Genomic DNA, 18982 nt, shown 5'->3' on the forward strand with positions numbered 1-18982 from the left:
TTAATAATGGACCTAAAATAATTTTTGTGCTTGAAGTGACAAGCATTCTACTCGTAGTTTAATACCCTGATAACTTTCATATTGGGTGGAATTGCAGAGTTCTACAAAAGTTGTTTTTTTTAAGTCTCGTATATTGCGATAAATAATTAACACTGTCATCTTTTGTTTGCAATTTATTCACTTTTTGAATTCATTTGTTGTTGTTTTTTGTAAGCCTAAGTAGCCTTTAATCTACTTTCCCACCAAATTAATCGATGAGAGATAATGATTCATGTTATCGAGAAAGTAACATTTTGATAACTTTGCGATTTTAGGAGCTATTATTAAAATGTATTCTGTCTATAACAAAAAGTATGAACGATTTTAAAGCCTGTTCATATTTTCTTGCCTTTTATTGTAAATTGTTCACACGGTGAAAAAAAATTAGATAGGCTTCCGTGAAGATTTTAGCAACTAATGTAGATGGCTAATTTAAAAATACAATTAAAGGTATCTACTTAATTGATGCGATAGAAGATCTGGTGGCCTACACTGTTTAGCTTGACGGACTATGGATCAATGGATCCATGGTTCGCGTCCCTTTGTCGTAAAATCTCGCTCCGCTTTTTGAAACTGGAGGAACACTAGGAGAGTGACGGTAAAATCTGATTATTTGACTAATTCGATTTCGTTTGTTTTAAAAATCGCGCAAAGCTACACTAGAGCTATCTACACTAGCCGTCCCTAATTTAGCAGTGATGGACGAGAGGAAAAGCAGCTGGTCAACAACACCCACCGTTAGCTCTTTGGCCAATATTTTTACATGTGCACAGTGAAATTGATCGTAACATTATAATGCTTCCACGGCTGAAAAGTCGAGTCCGTTTGGTTTGATGAGGATTCACGATATTCGACGACAGTAGCACAAAAGTTCACTGTTAGGTTTTGCTGACTAACTGCCGTTCAATCTTTCAGTTCAAAATTAGAAACGGTTGTGCACATGTATTAGAAATAAGGAGTTAATACGCTTGAACTGAGATGATTTCTTTAACCCAGTACATCGTCCTCTTTTTAAGTTTAACTAGAACCACTTTTGTCAGTATTTTTAATAAAATAAGAAACTTCGTTAATAGGAAACTTTAAAGTCATCGCTCTAAACGTAAACAAAAAGTAAACCCTATGCAGTTCTTTTAGGAATAAACGAATAATTGTGATCACATACCGTAAAATTTATTTATAGGTAATAATAAAAATATTTCTAAAAACCAATAACAAGAAAAGTACCGGTTTGAATTTCCAGATTGGAATGAAAACATTGTATGTACTGTTGAATAAATATAATACAAGTGTTAACTCCATGGTTACAGATTGTACCCGTATGAAGACAACGGATAACCGTAAATAGAGTCAAAACACTGCTCTCACTTTCTAAGAACAAACCATTTTTGCCGTCCGTTTTTAGTCAGGCCCTGATAAATGAAATTAAGAGTGAAAATCTTTAAAAAAAAAAAAAGTGTGGACAAATGTTATCATTCACGAAACGATGAGTGGAACAATTGGTTGTTCAATGACTTACTGTTTGAAGTGCTGGGTTAAATTCTAGAGAGGCTCGAAGCTAAGATAAAGAAAGAGACCCTCTCGTAACTCCAAATGCATTATAGAAGTATAGACATACAAATACTACTTGAATGCTAAGCATTCAAAACTAGACAAACAAAAGCACTCCAGAAACCGAACAAATTATTTATTCGTGTAGTTTCTAAAAACAAAAAACATTTAATCTGTCTATTTCGAGATAGTAACTTGAAACTGGCTTATTCGAGAAAGGATCAGAAAACTGAAATATTCTTAAATTGGAATAGTAATCATAGAAACTGACTAAAACGCTTTGGCTAACTTTTAGTAGTGACCTCAGGTATGGCTTAGCCTCATAGTTCGCTATTCTGGCCAGATTGTATACATAAAATAATTAGTTAATAGCGTACGTTGGTCTCTGAAAAATATATTACAAGCTGCAATATTAATAAGGTTATTGCACCTGTACACTGACAAGTACAATATTTTTAGACATTAAAACGGTCATCAAATGATGTTTGCAAGCACGTGAAAGCAATGAAAGTTCATTATTTAGAAGAAACACCTGCCTTTCTTCTTTCGTACAAAGTTACATTTAGTGTAAAAGAAACGATGTATTTTTTGTGTAGTTTTATATAGTGTAACAACACGTGCAAACCAGCGTTCTTCTTATGGACTCGCGTGTTCAAGTGAACTAACGACCCACCCAACACTGTACGATCAATAAGGCTTAAGGAATTTCCAAAAAAGGGAACGTGCATGTTTATTCCGGCGAATGAAAAAAAAAACAAAAAAAAAAAACATACATTGTAATGTTTTGTTTCTTACTGAACCTGTTCGTGCACACCTGTTGTGTGTACTAAATTTTAGTGCCAAGAGTTAAGGCATCACGTGATAATTGAAACGGTGACCTTGAAACTTTGTAAAACTACGATATCCGTTTTATCTTCCAAATACATCCAAGAAAAGTTCACTATTACACAATTTAACCTAGCGATGTTTTCACCCCTTTTAGTTTGAGGCATTTGATGAAGGATTAAAGATTGCGCTTAAATAAATATTGCATGTTTCTGGAAAAACATTAATAATTAATATAGCAATAATCAGCGGTTAAGATATCATAATATATTTGAAAAAGAAAAACAAAAAAAAAAGCATCGTAACAAAATTCGCACCCACGACATTACACGCTCTCTATAATTCTAGAAAATTACCGAGTGAAAGCAAAGAATAATACAAATTACACTGCACAACAAGTTTTTTGCAAAGTTTTGCTTCCTGAAAAGTTTTTGCTGATTGTGACAGGTACCTGGTGGGTATGCACGAATATAGTTTTGGTTTTGCTTCATCACGTAGGAACTCTGAGAAAAAGACAGTTAACTGTTTACCGGCAATAACGTATTTAAGTGCGTTTATGTTTCTAATACGCTATTAAGTTCAACATAATTGTTTTGCTCCTGATTTTCGTTTGTATTCAATGTTCAGTGCATTGGACATGATATCGTTTTTCCATTGTAGCAATGTCCTGGTGAAACTGAAGATTTCGATGAAACGGTACGTGATGGGCAAATTTGGATGTGATTTTCGTGATCAGCAGCTAAAAATATACAAGGAACACCCAACAGTGTTCAAGAAGCAATAACTTTGTTGTGCAGTGTTATGATTCCAATCTCACTATATCCGTCATAACCAGTGCCGAAGAGGCTTTTTGCATATCACCAGGACTTAGCAAGCCGGCTTGGATACGACAGACATTGCAGTAGTTACAACATGAACTAAATTAAGTAAATGATTTGTTATTGTTTATATAATAAATGTTCTTCAAGTCACTTATAAATCAGCGTTAGGTAAATAATTAATAATACAATATTCGTTTTTTTCAATACCAACTGTTAATAATTATTTTATTTGAATTAATTTCACTGTCATTCAGAAAAACAACTAACTGATAAATCAGGAAGTCGGTTTTATATACTCAAAATGAAACAACACTTTTCATAAACTACATTGTGATAAATATTTCTTACTATTATTTTCTTGCATGTCAAAGTTTCCCACGTTTATTCGTAACTTTGACTTCTTCACCTCTGATTTTGTTACTTTTTTCCATTACTTACAAAGTTGAGCTATCCATTATCCCCCTCCCCCAGTCTTCTGCGTTTGTTTTAACACTTGTGAGAATGAGAAGTGCTGAACAACAACTAAGTGACTTAACTCCATTATTAACTGAAGTTATTAAAAACGTGTCATTGTCTTGGAGGTAAAACAAATGGAAACAGCTAAGCTTCATTGCACTTCAATTGAAAATCAAAACAAACAAAACACTATCCACACAGCTTCACAGTTTTAAAAGGAAAGTTACTTTGTTTTTTGTAGTTTATCTCGTAGTTTACTTCTCACATAGAGAGAGGGAAAGTCCTTTTCACATTATAAAGAGTATGCGTATATAATACAAATTTTAAGTAGTTTTAATAAATGTAAAACTACAATACTATTGGTTAAACAGTTCTGTAAGTAAATCCTTAAATATAATTTTTTTAGTTCTATTTTCTTTCTTTTCTAGATATTTGTTCTTATAAAACAAGGCGAAAAGTTCAACCGAAAATTCTGAGTTTCCTTTATGGAGGGAACTTTAGTTTTCAAATGCCATTTTTCTTTTTGTATACTATTCACTGCTTGTAGGAGTCCACATATTGAGTACGTTTGTTTTGAGCCTGCTACAACTGTAAATATAAACAATAATACGGTACGTTATTCGTTTTATATGTACAACACATAGGAACTCCCAGAGATAATGTTGACAGCTTTTGATTACGTTTTCTGTCTGTCTGTCTGTCTCTGTGTGTGACCCGCGTTATTAAAGTCCCGTGAGTCCCACTTATGGACTGGCAAGCAGTTTGTGAACACCCACGACCAGTTTAAATGCATGAACAGATAATATGAACATTATTATAAACACGAAGAAACGCCACTAGTGGTGAGGTTAAGAGCGTGAATTCTAAACTTAAGTTAAATGTTCCACCTGTGGCTCAGTACCAAACGTGCCCAACATTTTGGTTGGGTGGTTATTAAGCACGCAATAGGTTATTTGTGCTCTGACCGCCTTGGGTATCGAAACCCGAGTTTTAAGACCTTATCCTGCAGACTTATCCGTTGTAATTGGGTCTGTCTTTATTATAATGCAAAGCCACAATGGACTATCTGATGCATCCACAACGGAGAATCGAATCTCGGATTTTAGCATTGTAAGACAGTAGAGGTCCCAACCCAACGGTCTTTACAATGAGGTCATTAATTGCACTATACCAATACAGTTAATTTTATCATGCGTGTTGTATGTACCTTTTTGCTTACGCTTAGGCTGTTCTTACGTTTCCATATTAATGCATTTCAGTTTATAATGTCGTATCGGATAACAAAAAAATGTTTTTGTTAATATACATATTAATGTGCGATTGTAGAATAAATAGCGGATACTAACGAAATATAACATCTTAAAATCACAGGAAGAACGTTTTAAAAACTTTGTTAGAACACCATACCCACATCTAATATACTGGGTGACTAATTCATTGATGCAAGTTCCTTTCCCGCCCTGAAACCAATCAAGTTAAGCTTCAAAGCGTGAGATACCAGCAGACCTTGATGCCATCACAGAGGCTTGGGTGGTTTACAAAGAAGTCGAGTCCACAAATGGTGGAACGTTCTCGTCTTTTCTAGACACTGCCGGAGTTTTTGTAATTAATACAAAGTTTTATTAATTTAGTGACTCGGCATGGCTAGATGGTTAGGGTGCTCGGGTCGTAATCTGACGGTCGCGGGTTTGAATCCCCGTCACACAAAACATGCTCATCCTTTCAGCCATAAGAGCATTACAAGTTACGATCAATCCCACTATTCGTTGATAAGAGAGTTAACCCAAGAGTTGATGACGGGTGGTAATTGGTTTGTTTTGAATTTCGCGCAAAGCTACACGAGGACTATCTGTACTAGCCGTCCCTAATTTAGCAGTGCAAGACTAGAGAGAAGACAGCTTGTAATTACCACCCACCGCCAACTGTTGGGCTACTCTTTTACCAACGAATAGTGGGATTGACCGTGACATTATAACGCTTACACTGCTGAAAGGGCGAACATGTTTGGGGTAACGAAGATTCGAGCCCGCGACCCTCGGATTACAAGGCGAATACCATAACCACCTGGCCATGCCAGGCCTGCAGGTGGTGATAACTAGCTGCTTTGTCTCTAGTCTTACAATGCTAAATTAGGTACGGCTAGCTCAGATTACCATCGTGTAGCTTTGCTCAAAATTTAAAAAAAAAAATATTGTAATCGATCTGCTTTTTCTATAAGTTTTGTCAAGCATAAAAAGTATCGACAAAAATGAAATATGATCTTTTCTTTAAAGTACGAGAAGAAAATAGCTAATTTACATAAAAAACGGCTTATTGGGGAAAGGGGCGGGTATATGTATTACAGAAACCCAACGATAAAATAAAGAGTTTACTAATAATAATGCTTAAATTAGCAACCAGCGTATGCGGAACATTTATATGAAAAAAAAATTACAAGTAGATTTTGAAATTGAAGTTGATGCGCAGTATTGCAAGTTAAAAACTTCTATAAAAACAATAACTATTACCATATATTTCCTAGTGTTAAGCCTACATACCAACTTGATCATAAGATACATCGGCTCTTCTTTGTAGCTGTATGCAGAATAACGAAACAGAAAAGTCAAGCCAGGCGATATAAACAACAGTTTTTGCTCTTTATTTCAATTCAATTACATTCTAACAGAAAATACAGTATCTGTTCTCTGGCTGTGTATCAGAGTTTATTCTGTTCTTAAAATGATGTGGTGTGAAGAATACAATGTTATGTTTCATTAAAGAATTTCTATTATTGTGTCTATCACATTAGTAACAGCCCATTGTGCAGCTTTGGGCTTAAAAACGAACAAAATTCAACCTTGGAAAAATTAGATTTAATTATTGGATTCTTCAAGTCAGCTATACCTCTAATTCCTATGCCAACGAAAGATATTATGTCTTGGGATGCATATCCGGATACAAATTTTATTACATGTAGATATTTACCCCACATATGACTTATTTCTTTGTATAATACTTATAAATTAGAGAGAGGTTTATTATAAACGATATAATGTGATTAGCTCACATTCTTTATCGCGAGAATAAAAACACACAAACGATAAAAACATTATCACGCTTGTTTTCTTCAAGTATTTCTCACCATATAAGGTGCTAATATTGACACTACTAGGTAATGAATAACAACATTATCATTCATATGGCCCTGTAACGAGTGTTTTGGGGCTCACTTCAGTGTTTACTTTTGAAATTTTAACACATGGCCGTATAACATGTACCAGGTTGTGCCGATTCTGCCCACGCAACTTTCACATAGCAATGACGTCATTCGATTAATATCTTCAACTGTCGTTCATGACGAATAGTGGTTGACCAACGGCTTTAAAGGAACAAGTTTGTAATACAGAGTACGGTGAGTCAAGCACCCCGTGCCTCACGGTGCTCAGCTGATCTCCATCTTACCTACGTTCTGCGTCATCGTCAGACCTTGTATAGTACTAGCAGCAATACCGAAGCACACTTATCTACGTACAGATAGCATTTTCACCTTATTTCCCGAGCCCACAAACGTCAATGGACTGTACCTTCGTACTTGCCATTCATGGTTATGCGTAATTCATGGCAAGTAATACCTAACAAACGGTCATGTGACTACAGAGTCAAACTCCAAGGTTCTCGTGCCTAAACAATACAGACATGTGACCAAAGTTAGTACACAAGTAGGCTTAATCTAGAATAATTCATTTTTGGTCAAAAAGCCAGCATCAAGAGCTTTCATCCTTAAACCATTTTAATTGCACTTTATAATTGGGTTATCTAACCGATCTAAACAGATACTGAGGGAAAAAAAAAAGGACCACATTGACGGTGTGTGATTGGGCGGTGCTGCAGCGAGATTCGATTTTCACGAAGTGAATTTAATGTATTGATTCGCTAGAGTAAATAAAAAATCACTTCATATATTTCAAGCATATCTAAACTTTATAAAATTTTTTGTATGTGGCAGTACAAAACGTTCCGCTTCTATAACAGACGTTAATTGTCTAAGAACTTACAACGCTAGAAACCGCGTTGCGATACTCGTGGTGGGCAGAGCACAGGCAGCCCACTGTGAAGCTTTGTAATTAAATTCAAACAAGCAAACTGTTTCTAATTAACAACTAGTTACATCATCATAACAAATTTCATTAAGCTCCAATATAAATCTGAACATGTTTTGTCATTTCTTGATATGTCTACGGACTTACAACGCTAGAAACTGGGTTGCCATACCCGTGGTGGGCAGAGCACAAATAGCCCTTTATGTAGCTTTGTGCTTAATTACAAACATTTTTATTATTATTAAACACAAAGCTAAACAATAGGCCATCTATGCCCTGACAACCGTTATGTGTTTAGCTTGAAACAAGCAAAAAATGTTTGGTTTTACAGCGGCGAGTACAAATTGAGGTTAAGTTTGATCAGTTTCTTGTTACATTTCCTCTTTTTGTGTAACACTCAGACATCCTCTGTAAATCTCAAATATATACTGATATCATACAAAAAGCAAATACCTATTATCACATACATTACTTTTATGCGAAAATGTGGAAAGAAAAGAACAGAAAATATTAAAAACTCATTGAGATCCAATAATCAAACGTTTGTCCAATCATCTCCGAAATATCATCTAGTTAAAGGTTCGTCCAATCAGCTCCAAAATATCATCTATAAAATATGTCTGAAACGAAATCTGACGATGTTTTGTTTTTGTTTTTTGAATTTAACGCAAAACTACTCGAGAGCTTCCTGCGTTAGCTGTCGTTACTTTAGTAATAATAGACAAGAGAGAAAGCAGCTACTCAACGTCACCCACCGCCAACTCATGCACTGTCTTTTTACTAACAAACGGTGTTATTGATCATAGCATAATAACGCCCTCATAACTCAAAGGATGAACATATTCAATGATGAGAATTCAAAACGGCGACTGCAAGTCAAGCGCCCTCACCACCAGACCAATACTTTATATAACGAACTTTAAATAACTTCAGGTGCTATCTAATAGTAGCCTGTTGTAAAGAACGGCGAATAATTTGTGGAGGCTATCTACCAGTTATATCTGTGGCGTATATATGTCCAAAGAAAACAGCTTAGATGTTTATCCAAACATGATGGAATCATAAGTTTATCATGAAACTTTAGAGCTTTCAACAGAAAGTTCTACAAAGTCATATAAGGACATGTGTAAACTTATATCTACGTACACCCAACTGGACTATCTACGCATATGTGTCGTTCACTCTCTACAAGTTTTATATAATTCTTTCAATGACAGAAAGTAGATATACATCTTATAATATAAAATTAACACTTCAAGTAATTTAGAAAACAAGCATTTTGTTTTGCAATCCCTCTTTCAAGTATATAAAAATAAATGTATAAAAATATCACATATCCTCTTGGGGAAAAATAAAGAAATTCAGTATCTTCAAATTTCAGTGAATTCATTCATAAATCAGACCATTCATTTCAGGGTTTATTTATATGGTCTTTATTTACTTTTTGGAAGGAAAGAAAAATTACAAGTGATAGTGAGAATGTTTTCTTTGTTGTTTTTTACGTTATCTAATAGGACCATAATGGGCTATTTGTTCCATGTGCACCACGGGTATCAAAAACCTAATTTTTGCGTTATAAGCCTTTCAATTTACCGATGATCCACTGGAATGGGGCAGGAAATGAGGGCTATGTAGGGTCCATGAATTGTTAATCCCTGTATCTTCTAGAGCATCATTATTTTCTTAGAGATAAAGTAGAATGGACATTAAGCCGTTTGCTGAAAGATGAAACTGCTGTCTTAAACGAACATCTATAAGCACTGAAGTCAGTCACTCGTAGAAACTTCAAATATTTTCAGAATCTTTATTTGCCCAGCACTCCTACGTCATCATTCTGCTGTATAACTGAACGAGTTTCATGATGACGAGAAATCCACTTGAAGTAAAAATGTATTCTCAAGACGGCTGGTGTGAGTGTTAACACTTTAGTTAAAATAAAGGGCAGAACAACGTTTCAACCTTCTTAGGTCATCTTCAGGTTAACTCAGTCGTCTTGAGAATACATGTAAACGAGTTTCAGTTTACTTTTTTGTTTTTGAGCAAAGCCACAAAGCTGTATCCACCGCGGGTAATCGAACCCCGAAGTATAGCATTTTAAGTCCATGGACTTACCACTGTTCCACTGAAGGTGTGTTTTTTGTGCGTTTTTCTTTTAGCAAAGCCACAGCGGACTATCTGCTGAGCCCACCGAGGGGAATCGAACCCCTGATTTTAGCGTTGTAAATCTGTAGACTTACCGCTGTACTAGCGAGGGTCTCCACTGAAGGAATCGCTTTCACTGAATATGGAAGATTACGAAAGATCGTGATCCTTGCAAACATCCTTCAAAACCAAACACCGGAACCAGGTTCATCCAGAATAATTTTGTTTTCACCTATAATATCAATGTTTCACACCCTAAATTAATAAAATTCTCATTCATGTTCCCCCCCAAAAAGACTTTCATGGCTGTCTAACAGTTGCTCCAGATCCGCCTGCTAATTAATGTTTACAATGTTAACTCATGGGGTTCAAAACGCAGAGGACCCGTTGTCCATTGTGTAGTTTTGTGTAAAAAAAAAAACAACAACAAAAAAACAAAACAAAAAAAAAACAGACGTCAACCAATTCCCCTCCCCATTTTTCATTCTACAGATCGACAAAGAATCAACAAGCGTGAAACAACTAATTTTGGACCACATCGGTTTTTTGTTTTTTAATTGCCTTGGCCTTCGTCGTCTCAACTAAGACAAGTAGCAAATAACCAAACTCTACTCTAATTACAATTAATTGTTTGGGTTGACAACATTTCAGCAATTATTATTTACTTTTCTTCTCTGGTTGTTGTTCGATAAAACTACTGTTTATATAGTTTCTAAACAGCGTATTTGAATTTCGAAACATTTCTAGACTAGACATAGTTCTGATCATATACGCTTACAGGATAGATGATGAAGCGTTTTAATTGAATGCATTATCTTGTATGTTGTAAAACTAGTACACCATTTATAGTCTCTGCCTGACCAGAAGCGACGAGATAGTTCGTACTGTTCTAATTGCTTGCCAGTTCTAATGGTTCTGGCCCGGCATGGCGATGTGGATAAGGCATTTGGACTCGTAATCCGAGGGTCACTGGTTCGAATCCCCGTCACATTAAACATGCTCGCCCCCTTTCAGCCGTGGGGGCGTTATAATTTGACGCTCAATCCTACTGATCGTTGGTAAAAGAGTAGCCCAAGAGTTGGCGGTAAGTTGTGATGACTAGCTGCCTTCCCTCTAGTCTTACACTGCTAAATTACAGATGGCTAGCGCAGATAGCCCTCGAGTACCTTTTCGCAAAATTCAAAACAAACCAAAACTAATGGTTCTTATATAAATATTCAGTTACATCTAAATTAAAAAAAAAAACGGCTTGATTCGTATATACTTCAGAGAGCAGATTTCTTTCAACTTTTGTTATGCATTTGCCAACTTCATATGAACATTATAAATACGATTATTAGTCTTAAACTATGAGGCCAAGTAGAGATATTCGTTTAGCAGTTTCAGTTCAGTTAGAATTAGATATAAAAACATTTTAAATCAGCTTATTTGTATAAACTGTTTTCATTCTTAAGTTGTTTATATGGGCGTTTCTCTTGCGACAATCTTACGAATGAATCATATTCATTAGTATTATTACACAACTACTCTGTTTAAAAGACCTGTGCAATTCTCGAATGAAATTGAATCCAACAAGTAAGTAATAAAACTCCGCGAGTAATAATAATAATACAGTTTCAGGACAGACATAATGCAAGAAGTAATGCGAGTTCAAACACCAAAAGACAAACATAATAACTAGAAGGCCAAATTCGTCTTCTCAAACTATCCCTCATCTGACTCTTTGTATACTACCAGATATGTGGTGGAAACATCTTCCTCATCAGCAGAGTCGAAATAATATAATATAGTCCTCCACTAATGTGAATTAACTGGCTCATCCACTATTTCCTGATGCAAAAGTTGAAGAGGTTCCTCAGTGAAAGGCTTCACTTCCACGATTATTTCAAAAGCTAGACTTACAATGATCGCACGACTGTTGCAGCTCCTAATTCACCTTGTTAAACTATTTGCGGATGAGATACGGTCTTGTCTCGCAAGATTCAAGTAGGTTAAACGCCTCTGGTAGATATAATTGTTCTAACCAGTCACCAGTTCAAAGTTTTATTTTATTACTACATCTTACTTTACAGCTGACTTACCCACCAGCTAAATAAACACATTCATGTGAACCAACATATGCAGCTATATACACACATTTCTGTGGACGCTACGGTACACTCGTGCTACTTAAAAGGATTTAAGTCAGGTCCTTTAGAAGCTCTACTTTTCATTTGAATACCAAAGAATGTAAAGAACGATTAGCTAAATTACGTAATACTTGACCACTACGTGCGACAGCCACTCATCCCATTCGAAAAGCAGTAACGACCAGTACATACCAATTATCTTGTCATGCAGAAAACCAGCTACATCTAGACTGGTTCTCTATAGAACGTAGAATCACTTCCCAGATTTTCTTTTGATGTAACTGGTTTGCGTTTTTCTCTGAGCAGCGCGTATAGTAAAGTGTTCACACCACACCTCAATATTTATTAAAATACAACGAGGAAAGATATTTCTACATACATACTTGTGATCAAGGTACGACATTCTCTATTTCCGTACAGTCACGCGAAATCCAAACGTGAAACTCGGGGTGCCACTAACTGTATCCCAAGTCTGCAAAAATGTTTCACAGCTTGATAATACACCATTATAAACATATTCAGTATATTTATCTCATCTATGTGTATAAGGTCAAGGTATTAGGTGTTTCAGTATTAGGTTTTCCAGTTTAGGATGACCACACTCCACCTTACCACAAAAGGTCCTTGTTGGTCACTTATGATTATCGTCAATGCTGCTTAACTTTGTCCAAAATATGATGGATCTTCACTACATGAGATCAGTCTTACTGACCGATGAAATTACTCATTAGTATTCCTATGTTGTTAATTCAGATAGTGTTGTAATGACGAAGTTATACGATTGCACTGACTAAAAATGATTAAAGCGTACACCTTTCAAACGTTATTTTGGAATATCATCAGCCACTTCAGGTGGACATATGGTCCATCTGAACGGTCAACTTTCTACCATGGAAATGGTGCAACTTTGTTTAACAATTGTTACAACAGCAAACAGCTTCTTTTTGGCACATTATTCAGAAGTTATTAGTGTATGATTCACATGCACGCTCACATCATACACACACCATCCTGTAAATGTGAAAATACCCAGTCACTTGTGTCACCATCCAAAAGATTTGATTAAAACAAGCTAACACTACTATCGCTTTACTCACTGTAATACTTGCTTTTATTCAGAGATCTATCATAAGTGGGTCATTTTTAGTCAAAATAGTCTTTACTAAGGCCATCATAAGTTTTATGTTATGTTTTTCTTTAAATCAGACATACATTATATGTCATAATATGTTGCACCTATTCTGTCAGTTGGTCATTCGGATTTACAAATACCAGCAATTTCATGAGCAGTTCATCGATTTTTTAATTTCTGTGTTGAGCTCACACGAGTAACGCAGTTCTCTCAGATGACCAGGAAGTTCCGTGTTTCACATTTTGATGCAGTATAGATCCATCTAATCCGAGAAACTGGCCTCAAATCATTGATAAAACTATGCAAAACCTAGAAAGTTGTAGACTTACTATTTGATTTCAGAATGTGACCAAACGTCGACCACTGCAGTATTAACAAAATCATTGAACACCATTCATGCCTATGCTACCGAGAGGTTCCATATACATAGGCATTAATACAAATCTTCTTGGTCTCGGTGTTATGCATGAAGCTGTGAAAAGGTTAGATTGAAATGCCATTATCAAGCTCTCAGCACTCAAATGTATGGCAAATACAAAAATGATATCCACATAACTGAGATACCTCTCCCATTGAATCCCTTTTAACTTAAACCTACGACAGCCTTTAGTTAAACTAAATGGCATAGTACAAAATTCACATAACATTCACTGAATGCTGAACTTGTCTTGCTCAATTTATCAGTAGCAAGGTCTCACGTACTGAATCAAAGAGTGCTTTCTATCACGTCCAGACAATAACCTATCCATATAATAGAAAAGGTATTGATGAAAGTTGTTATATCTACCTACCCAAATTCCATAAATAATCTTGAAGTTTCGTCCATCTTTGGAATCACTATTGGAACGTGACAACACTTTCTGAGGGTTGTATTATCATTATCACCATTCCACTCTTCAACATTCACACAATATCATGCTCCAAAAAAGAACTGAATACAGGTTTGTTTGATTAAACGTGTCTCGCATGTACTTACGAAAGTTGTCAGTTGGTAGCTCATAGTTCCTGTCAATTTCAATGCTTTACTCAACATAAGACAAAGGTTCCAACAGACATCATTCTAGAATAAATCCCAACTTATTTCTCTTCAACAACTTTCCGAACAAAAAAAATCGTTTATAAAGTCAGTACCTGTTGAGAAAACCCACTTGTAGAGAAATATATATGCAAAAAAAGCCTGTTTGGGTTGAGAAAATATTTTACATAGAAGAGCGAACAACGTTTCGACCTTCTTCGGTCATCGTCAGGTTCACAAAGAAAGAGGTAACTGACCACATGTTTGAAAGGGGTTGTGCAACTGAGTGTCTGAACGTAGAGGGCGGTGTTAGATGTTTGAATATATAATTTTATTTAATGTGGTCAGCTTCCGGTTAGTTACCTCTTTCTTTGTGAACCTGACGATGACCGAAGAAGGTCGAAACGTTGTTCGCTCTTCTGTGTAAAATATTTTCTCAACCCAAACGAGCCGTTTTTGCATATATAAAGTCAGTACCTAATACGCAAAAGTAAAATGACCTGGCATGTCCTGGTGAATAGGAAACTCGACTCGCAATATTCAGGTTCTAAACCCAAACATGTTCACTCATTTGAACCGTAGGGGCGTTATAAAGTGACGAGCAATTCCCCTATTTGTTGGTAGAAAGCGTGGCCCAAAGGTTGGCGGCATGCTCCTTTTAGTTTTTCAGTGCTAATTTAAACAATGCTAGCGCAGATAGACCTCGTGCAGTTTAGCGCAAAATCAATGACAAAAACTGAAATGCAATTAAACTAGTTTACTAAAGCATTTTTAATTTAATTAAAAATGAAAACCGGTAAAATACATCCCTCCTTTAGATTAACTGTAATACAGATATAAATGACGTGGTGTTAATCATTTTCTCCTACCGAAACTCATTAAGGTAACAAACTTTAAAGGTTAGCGTTGCATAGTTTATTCTCAAATTTGTAGCATATATTTTTGAAACAATACTATGTCGCTGCACGTTTGCGTTGTTTGAGGCGTTTCATTAAGTTGGTCATATTTATAAATTAATGTGCGTAAAGATTATGAAATAAATTACGCAGATGTTACTAGAAGTAGCTCCCCCCCCCCCAAATATAACCTTATTCGATATAAGCTTCTGTGATCGGACTTGTATTAACGGTATACATACGCGCAGTACAAGATGTCATAAAAATAAATTTTTTAACAAGCTCTAACTACCAGCATACACTTCCACTACTTTTATTAATAAATGTTTAACAAGCTCTAACTACCAGCATACACTTCCACTACTTTTATTAATAAATGTTTAACAAGCTCTAACTACCAGCATACACTTCCACTACTTTTATTAATAAATGTTTAACAAGCTCTAACTACCAGCTTTTATTAATAAATACACTTCTAACTACCAGCACTACTTTTATTAATAAATGTTTAACAAGCTCTAACTACCAGCATACACTTCCACTACTTTTATTAATAAATGTTTAACAAGCTCTAACTACCAGCATACACTTCCACTACTTTTATTAATAAATGTTTAACAAGCTCTAACTACCAGCATACACTTCCACTACTTTTATTAATAAATGTTTAACAAGCTCTAACTACCAGCATGCACTTCCACTACTTTTATTAATAAATGTTTAACAAGCTCTAACTACCAGCATGCACTTCCACTACTTTTATTAATAAATGTTTAACAAGCTCTAACTACCAGCATACACTTCCACTACTTTTATTAAAGACATCAACATCGCACTCGAAGAGCTACTAACGATGGATTAGCGAGCGCCATTACACAAGTTTGGATTATTTATATTACCTTACGCTTCGCCATAAAACTGTCACATGTATCATCACAGTAAATATACAGTAAAAGAGAAATGGACAAAGATCAGGGAATATCTATTTCTGTATAAAAACAACGCGCCAACTGTTTACAATTCTAAGCTCGTGTGTATTTGTTTTTGAACAGTTATGAAACCCTGTTTCCATAGATATTTATTTAAAAACTAAAATTTCTAACAGTGTTTTTAAGTTCTTAATAAGTGTGACTAGCCAGTTCTACGTCCGATTAAATAACACGTTGTCAAAGGTCAGGAGACCAGTACAGGATCTGCGTGAATGTCGAGCCAAAGTCATGACGTTAGTAATTAATATCTGAAACAGCAGGGAAAATGCTGAAAGATATTTTTCGGCTTTTTAACAACATTGTATTGGTCAGGTTTTTTTTTATTTTTTTTATAAATTCATGGCAGTCGCTGGAAATATATACTAAAGATATTCCTGGTAATCTCAAAATTTGAAAAGCAAATTTCCGTTTTCAATTTTTCACGTATTTTGTATGTTAAACAAAAATAAAGCGTAATTTTTGTAGTTCAAAAATGTCAATATGCATCCTGTTAGCGTAGCTTATTTTGAACTGAACGGTTCTTATATAAAAACATCTCATGAATAGGTTTACGTGCAGCGTAGAAAATCGTTTCAACAGCTTTCTTGTTCCGTAAGCATACTCAAGTTTGCCCTCAATTCCTCTGGAATGCGATATGCTTTAACATTCTCTAATTTTTGTTCCAGTTACTGAAAGCATGATAAGAATCTATAAGTGATCAATTACTCGTTTTACTAGTGCCGGAAGCATGGTAAAGTTTTACAGAGCAAATGCGGAATAACAGCCTACTGTCACAAACTGCTCGAATTCTCATCATTAGTGAAGAGAAAAATCACAATCAGACTATAGTTTATAAGATTTTAGTCTCTTGTTTCCAATTTATGCTCAAATATACCCTAACTTTAAATAATTTTTATGTATTTAACAATCTAATTTACTAAAGCTATAGTAAAAATATCGTTCTGTGCGTTTTAATTTCAGCAAACAAGTTATGTTTTATTCCAAAACAAATCCCATAAGTGATTTTATCTAACAGTCAATATGTTAATTAATGATGATTGATAGGTTATTTGCATTGTTCTTCGATAAATGCAGCGCACATACAACAAGTGATACAGTCAACATTGGCAATACAAAAGGGCGCTTGCTAAGGCTGGTGCGATCTTAAAATTTATCTTACCTAAAAATTCCAAAGTTTCGTTTTTTTTTTAGTTACCTGTTTGAATGATGTGCAGAGTGACCTAAACTTGAATGGTACCGATGACACCGACTGATTTGTATTACTACAGTTGTTTCCTAGAGGAATGAGTGTTTGTGTATCTTTAGTTAGTTTCTTTGAAGGAAGGTGTTTTTGTTTTGCGTTACTACAATTACTTTCTAAATGGAACAAATGTTTTTTGTTTTGTATTAATACCGTTAGGTTATAAAAGGAAAAACAAATTGTTTTGTATTTCTATAGTTAGTTTGTAAGAGGAACAAGTTTTTTTTTATTGTTTTACAACTTTTATTTATTTTTTAATGAATAACTAAGAGAAATTAGGATATCCTAAGCCCACGTGACTAGTGAAGGGTTAATAGAGTTGTATATTCCCACTCATAAGTGTTCCAAGATGACGAAGGTTTTTTGTTGGGAGCTTCAGTTTATAATATTAGACTGAAACAAGGAAGGAAATGCATTCAACCATAATTATGAACATATTTTACCTTTTTATAAAAATAAATATTCATATTCTGCCGAATTATTAATTATGATACAAATAAGCAATCTTGGGTATTATAATACTGTAATAAATAGATAGATATTTAACTAAAAATATTTTAGCGTAAGTGTCGATCGCGTGACCTCGACGTTTTTTTTTTTAGTCCACTTTAATCCTTCCATGGGGAAAAGACTGGCGTCACCCCAAGATACAAGTAGTTTTACATAGAAAAAACAAATCGTTTAAAAGTCTGAATAAATCTTTAAAGACAAACAATAGCTATAAACTACAGTTATACATTAAAACAAGCGATACAGTTACTGGCGACAGCAAGGGTGAGGCTTCAGCTACCCCTAAATATGCCTCAGCCTCTCCTTTATATAACTATCTGAACACTGAAACTACAACATGATTTTTATGTTAGGGTTCTGTTCTATTAATGATTTACATGAAAACAGTATAAAACATTGAATGACATCAACTATTATCCTATTGTCTACTACTTCTCAAGCCACTCCGCCAAAGGATCCCTTTTCAACTTACTCCGAATTGTTAATATCATGCGTTGTTGCCGTTGCTCATCTGTCAACAATATGTAAGCACCACCTGAAGTAAAGTTCTGTTTATTATGTTTAACCATCCCACGGAAAGAAAAGGGGGTGGATGGCGCTGCGTCAGCCTTACTCATGTCTTCCTGTATATAACCGCTACAGGCGTGATACTGGGTTAACAAAATGCTAAAAATATACTACACGTAATCGTGCTAAACAAACAATACGAAATGCTGACACATCTATATTTATATCAGTTTATATGGAAGTACTGGAGCAATATGAACGGATGGACATTATTTGAAGATTGAGCATGGAATACGGTCATTTTGGTTAAGACTGAATTATCTTTAAAGGATTCTCAAACATGTGTATTAATTTGTTAACAGAATAATAAATTGATTATATAGCATATGCCAATAAAGTATCCAATACTTCTTTCCACAACATATTAATAGTTTAGAAAATATAGCTAATATTTTACTGCTTCCAATAGTCAATGTATTAAACAACGTTTGGAAGCGAGAACAATTATCTGTAACTTTACAACTCAAAGCGCTGCGTTTCGATGAAGAATTCTTCCCTGCTAGTTTCATTTTATACGCACGTAAGAAAAGGAAAATCTCCAATGGGAGAGAGGTGGTCTTCAACCGTGCAAGTCACGAGCATGTGCGGTGTTTC

The 18982-nt window shown here is 35.1% G+C and overlaps 1 protein-coding gene and 1 long non-coding RNA gene across 2 annotated transcripts in view; both read right to left on the reverse strand.

The window, feature by feature from the left end:
• The window catches only part of LOC143252226 (laminin subunit gamma-1-like), a 77760-nt gene that overhangs the window by 56854 nt on the left and 1924 nt on the right, over window positions 1-18982 (reverse strand). The window lies entirely within an intron of this gene.
• LOC143252227 (uncharacterized) lies at window positions 7172-18586 on the reverse strand. Its single transcript, XR_013028889.1, has 2 exons — window positions 18294-18586; window positions 7172-7349 (listed from the first exon to the last, which is right to left on the reverse strand). It is a non-coding gene; the product is annotated as an uncharacterized LOC143252227 (long non-coding RNA).

Source organism: Tachypleus tridentatus, chromosome 6, assembly GCF_004210375.1.
Source record: "Tachypleus tridentatus isolate NWPU-2018 chromosome 6, ASM421037v1, whole genome shotgun sequence".
In the NCBI taxonomy this organism is placed as follows: domain Eukaryota; kingdom Metazoa; phylum Arthropoda; class Merostomata; order Xiphosura; family Limulidae; genus Tachypleus; species Tachypleus tridentatus.